The sequence below is a fragment of the Oncorhynchus masou genome, chromosome 13 (assembly GCF_036934945.1).
Source record: "Oncorhynchus masou masou isolate Uvic2021 chromosome 13, UVic_Omas_1.1, whole genome shotgun sequence".
In the NCBI taxonomy this organism is placed as follows: Eukaryota; Metazoa; Chordata; class Actinopteri; order Salmoniformes; family Salmonidae; genus Oncorhynchus; species Oncorhynchus masou.
The window spans coordinates 7,137,042-7,143,273 of record NC_088224.1 but is presented as its reverse complement, the minus strand read 5'-3'; the positions used below and the strand labels follow the sequence as shown (position 1 = coordinate 7,143,273).

Here is a 6,232-nt window from a genome sequence, read left to right as displayed (position 1 = left end):
TCAATCTTCCGGTTCTCTAAAATATAAATAAACTATAATATTTAATACGGAAATTAGTATGTTCAATAGGAAAGCAAAATTAATAAGCACGCTCCTTCTCCCTCGCGCGCTCGAAAGACTGATAATTGTTCCGGTAATCTCTTGTGTAAAGAATGGTGGCATCTAGTGGAAGCCATAGGAATTGCAATCTGGGAGATGGAATTACATAGGATCAAAACCTGGTTGTTATTCAGATATTTGCCTGCCATAACCATTCCGTTATAGATCTTAGACATTATTTTAACACTTTTAGAAACTGTGTTTCAAAGTGTTTTCTATCTAATGCTACCAATTATATGCATATCCTGGCATCTGGGCCTGAGTAACAGGCAGTTTACTTTGGGCACGTCAGTCAGGCGGAAATTCAGGAAATAGACTCTGTCCCTAGTTTTTAATTCACTTTTGTTAATTATCTTTTTCACTTGCTTTGGCAATGTAAACATATTTACCTGCCAATAAAGCCCTTAATTGAAATTGAATTGAAACTGAATTGAAATTGAATTGAAATTGAATTGACATTGAATTGAAATTGAATTGAAATTGAATTGACATTGAATTGACATTGAATTGACATTGAATCGAAGAGCCCTTGTAATGCGGCCACACTTTAGCACCTCAAATTGGATGATCAGCAACTCTATCAAATGGCGGATAAGAGAGGGCACTGCTCAGTGTGTGTGTGTGTGTGTGTGTGTGTGTGTGTGTGTGTGTGTGTGTGTGTGTGTGTGTATGTGGCTGTGTATGTGTATGTGCTAATCAGATCATTTGTATCCAAAGTGACGTCATAGACACTTTGAGCGTTTCTTTTTGTGCCTTTCTGACAAAACAAAAATGTGGTTTATTGTCCCATACACCAGATAGAAATGATTTACAGGTTCAGCCAAATCAATACAGAGCAAGGCAGTTAAGAATAAATTATTGTTTAAAATGACAGCCTACCGGGGAAGAGTGGGTTAATTGCCTTGTTCAGGGGCAGAACAACAGATGTTTTACTTTGATTCAATCCAGCAACCTTTCAGGTACTGGCCCAACGCTCTAACCACTAGGTTACCTGCTGCCCCAAATGTTAATGTGCTTTGCTCAATGGTACATCAACATATTTTCCTCCTTGTCAGCTCAGGGATTTAATCCAGCAACCTTTGTGTTACTGGCCTAACGCTCTAGGCAACCTGATGCCGTCGCCATCTGTATTTGTATTGGACTGGTACTGTACATTGATTGATCTGTCTGTGTATTGGACTGGTACTGTACATTGATTGATCTGTATTTGTGTTGGACTGGTACTGTACATTGATTGATCTGTTTGTGTATTGGACTGGTACTGTATATTGATTGATCTGTATGTGTATTGGACTGGTACTGTATATTGATTGATCTGTATGTGTATTGGACTGGTACTGTACATTGATTGATCTGTATTTGTATTGGACTGGTACTGTACATTGATTAATCTGTTTGTGTATTGGACTGGTACTGTACATTGATTGATCTGTTTGTGTATTGGACTGGTACTGTACATTGATTGATCTGTATTTGTATTGGACTGGCACTGTATATTGATTGATCTGTTTGCTTCCCACTATACTTTTTCCATTCTGATAGGCTATCCTCACAAACACACACACACACACACACACACACACACACACACACACACACACACACACACACACACACACACACAACTTGTCTACCTCCCTGTTTGCCTCACTCTGTCTCTCACTTTCCATTTCTATCTCGCTCATCAGAGAGAAACTCATCAGAGAGTGAGAGAGAGGGAGACTCATCAGAGAGTGAGAGAGACTCACTGAGTGAGAGAGAGACTCATCAGTGAGAGAGAGAGAGATACTCATCAGAGAGTGAGAGAGACTCATCAGAGTGAGAGAGAGAGAGACTCATCAGCAGAGAGAGAGAGAGACTCATCAGAGAGAGACTCAGAGAGGGACTCATCAGAGATCAGACCAAAGGACAGATTTCCACCCGTCTACTGTCCACGCTTGTCTTTTTCTTGTCCCAACAAAAGGTTCATCTTGTTGTTTGTGTCCTTTAGTAGTGGTTTCTTGCAACAATTCGACCATTAAGGCCTGGATTCACACAGTCTCCTCTGAACAGTTGATGCTGAGATGTGTGTCTGTTACTTGAACTCTGTGAAGCATTTATTTGGGCTTCCAACTGAGGTGTAGTTAACTTCTTGGATAGGGCGCTATTTACATTTTTGGATGAAAACGTTCCGTTTTAAACCTGATATTTTGTCACGAAAGATCCTCGACTATGCATATAATTGACAGCTTTGGAAAGTAAACACTCTGCCCGTTTCCAAACACAAGATATTGTCTGTGAGTGCCACAGAACTGATGCTACAGAAAAAAACAATGAGGAAGTGCCGCAATTTTTGAAATATATATTATATGGCTGTGAAGGATCTAGGAGTCAGCTTAAGATTTTCCTTTTGTTTCCCAAGGTGTCAGCATTGCTTGACTTATTTGTAGGCATATCATTGGAAGATTGACCATAAGAGACTACATCTACCAGGTGGTCGCTTGGTGCTCCGTCATATTATTGCGTAATCTCCAGCTGCAGTATTTTCCGTTGCTTCTGATGAGAAGCCAACTGCCACAAATAGATTATCGAATAGATATGTGAAAAACACCGAGAGGATTGATTCTAAACACGTTTGCCATGTTTCTGTCGATATTATAGAACTAATTTGGAAAAAAGTTCTGTGTTGTAAGTGACTGCATTTTCCGGTCTTTTTCTTAGCCAAACGTGATGAACAAAACGGAGCTATTTCGTCTACACAATTAATCTTTTAGGAAAAAAAGAACATTTGCTATCTAACTAAGAGACTCGTCATTGAAAACATCCGAAGTTCTTCAAAGGTAAATGATTTTATTTGAATGCTTTTCTTATTTTCGTGAAAATGTTGCCTGCTGAATGCTAGGCTTAATGCTATGCTATGCTATGCTTGTGTAGCTTTGGTTGAAAAGCATATTTAGAAAATCGGAGATGACAGTGTTGTTAACAAAAGGCTAAGCTTGTGTTTGAATATATTTATTTCATTTCATTTGCGATTTTCATGAATAGGAAACGTTGCGTTATAGTAATGAGCTTGAGGCTATGATAACACTCCCGGATACTCTAATGAATTTATCCTCTGCAGCAGAGGTAACTCTGGGCCTTCCTTTCCTGTGGCAGTCCTCGTGAGAGACAGTTTCATCATAGCACTTCATGGTTTATGCGGCTGCACTTAGCACGTTCAAAGTTCTTGAAATGTTCAGCATTGATTGACCTTCATGTCAGTAATGTAATGATGGACTGGCATTTCTCTTTGCTTATTTGAATTGTTCTTGCCATAATAGGGACTTGTTTTTTACCAAATAGGGCTATCTTCTGTATACCACCCCTACCTTGTCACAACACAACTGATTGGCTCAAGCATTACGAAGGAAAGAAATTCCACAAATTAATTTTTGACAAGGCACACCTGTTAATTGAAATGCATTCCAGGTTTGACTGAACTTCATGTCTTAAAGTAATGATAGACTGTTGTTTCTATCATGAAGCTGGTTGAGAGAATACCAAGAGTGTGCAAAGCTGTCATCAAGGAAAGGGTGGCTACTTTGAAGAAGTCTCAAATATAAAAATATATTTTGATTTGTTTAACACTTTTCTAGTTACTACATGATTCCATATGTGTTATTTCATAGTTATTCTACAATGTAGAATATGGTCAAAATAAAAAACCACTGCAATGAGTACTTTTGACTGGTACTGTACGTGTACAATGCATTTTGGAAAGTATTCAGACCCCTTGACTTTTTCCACATGTAGTTACATTACAGCCTTACTCTAAAATGGATAAAGAAAAACATTCTCAGCAACCTACCCCATAAAGACAAAGCAAAAAAACAGTTTAAGATATTTTTGCTAAACAAAAAATGTAAGAAAAATAACTTACTTACGTGTTCAGATCCCTTGACTTTTTCCACATTTTTGGTTTACTTTAATGCCTTATTCTAAAATGTATTAAATTATATTTTTCCTAATTTATGTACACACAATACCTCATAACTACAAAGCAAAAACAGTTTACATTTTTTGTGTGCAAATGTATACAAAAACAAAACAGAAACACCTTATTTACTTAAGTATTCAGATTTTTTGCTATGAGACTCGAAATTGAGCTCAAGTGCATCCTGTTTCCATTTATCATCCTTGAGATGTTTCTACAACTTGATTGGAGTCCACCTGTGGTAAATTCAATTGATTGTGCATGATTTGGAAAGGCACACACCTGTCTATATAAGGTCCCACAGTTGACAGCGCATGTCAGAGCAAAAACAAAGTCGGGGAAGTAAATGTCCGTAGAGGTACGAGACAGGATTGTATCGAGCACAGATCTGGGGAAGGGTACCAAAACATTTCTGCAGCATTGTAGGTCCCCAAGAACACAGTGGCCTCCATCATTCTTAAATGGCAGAAGTTTGGAACCATCAAGACTCTTCCTAGAGCTGGCCGCCCGGACAAACTCGATGGTCACTTCTAGAGTTCCGATGTGGAGATGGGAGAACCTTCCAGAAGGACAATCATCTCTGCAGAACTCCAACAATATACTGTATATATATATATATATATATACATCTTTCTCTCTCTCTCTCTCTCTCTCTCTCTCTCTCTCTCTCTCTCTCTCTCTCTCTCTCTCTCTCTCTCTCTATATATATATATATATATATATATATATGCAAAACCAGTCAAAAGTTTGGCCACACCTACTAATTCAAGGGATTTTCTTTATTTTTTCTACAATTTCTACATTGTATAATAATAAGATATCAAAACTATGAAATAACACATATGAAATCATGCAGTAACCAAAAAAGTGTTAATTGCAACTAGGGGGCAGTATTTAAATTTTTGGATAAAAAACGTTCCGTTTTTAAAGGGGATATTTTGTCACGACAAGATGCTCAACTATGCATATAATTGACAGCTTTGGATAGAAAAACACTTTGACGTTTCCAAAACTGCAAAGATATTGTCTGTGAGTGGAACAGTACTGATGTTACAGGCGAAACCCAGATAAAAATCCAACCAGGAAGTGCCGCATTTTTTAAACCGCTCCTTAATGACTCCTTATATGGCTACGAATGAGCTTACGCTTTCTCGTATTCCCCAAGGTGTCTACAGCATTGTGACGTCTTTTTACGCATTTATGTTGAAGAATAGCCGTAAGGGACCACATCGAGCAAGTGATCACATGGTGTCTCCCGCAGAAAATCTTGCGTAAAAGTACTGAGGTAGCCATTTTTCCAATCGCTTCTTATGAGAAACCAATTGTCCCGACGGATATATTATCGAATAGATATGTGAAAAACTCCTTGAGGATTGATTCTAAACAACGTTTGCCATGTTTCTGTCGATATTATGGAGCTAATTTGGAAAAAAGTTTGGCGTAGTAGTGACCGCATTTTCCGGGCGATTTCAACGTGACGAACAAATGGGAGCTATTTCACCTACAAAAATAATATTTTGGGAAATCTAACTGGGAGTCTCCTGAGGGAAACATCCGAAGTTCTTCAAAAAGTAAATGATTTAATTTGATTGCTTTTCTTATTTTTCGTGAAAATGTTGCCTGCTGCCACCAGAGCCTAGCATAACATTATGCCATGATAAACTTACACAAATGCTTGTCTAGCGTTGGCTGTAAAGCATATTTTGAAAATCTGAGATGACAGTGTGATTAACAAAAGGCTAAGCTATGTTTCAATATATTTAATTTGTGATTTTCATGAATAGGAAGATTTTGTAGGAAGATTTATGTCCGCTGCGTTATGCTAAATAGTTTGAGACTATGTAGGTTCCGGATCCGGGTTTTGAGCAACAAGAAGTTAAAAAATCAAAATATATTTTATTATTTTTTCTGTTCTGGATAAGATTCAGTGGTTTGGTTGCACAAGCGGGAGCCAAGCCAACAGCAAGTTGCAGTAGATGAAAACGGCCTGGATTAGGATCTGCGCCGCTTCCTGTGTGGAGTAGGGTCATACTCTACGGATGTTGTAGAGTATGACCCTGCAGGAGAGGCTCACTGCTTTGATTTTTGCAGAAGATGACAGGGTATTGTCCAAAGGTCACGCACGGTTCGAGACTGGAGACAGGTGCTCTACAAAGTACGAGCCCTATCTGGGGGTAGGTG

At 38.4% G+C, this 6,232-nt stretch overlaps 1 protein-coding gene across 1 annotated transcript in view; it reads left to right on the top strand.

The window, feature by feature from the left end:
* The window catches only part of LOC135551629 (cytosolic 5'-nucleotidase 1A-like), a 66,412-nt gene that overhangs the window by 7,500 nt on the left and 52,680 nt on the right, over positions 1 to 6,232 (top strand). The gene's annotated exons all lie outside the window — the stretch shown is intronic.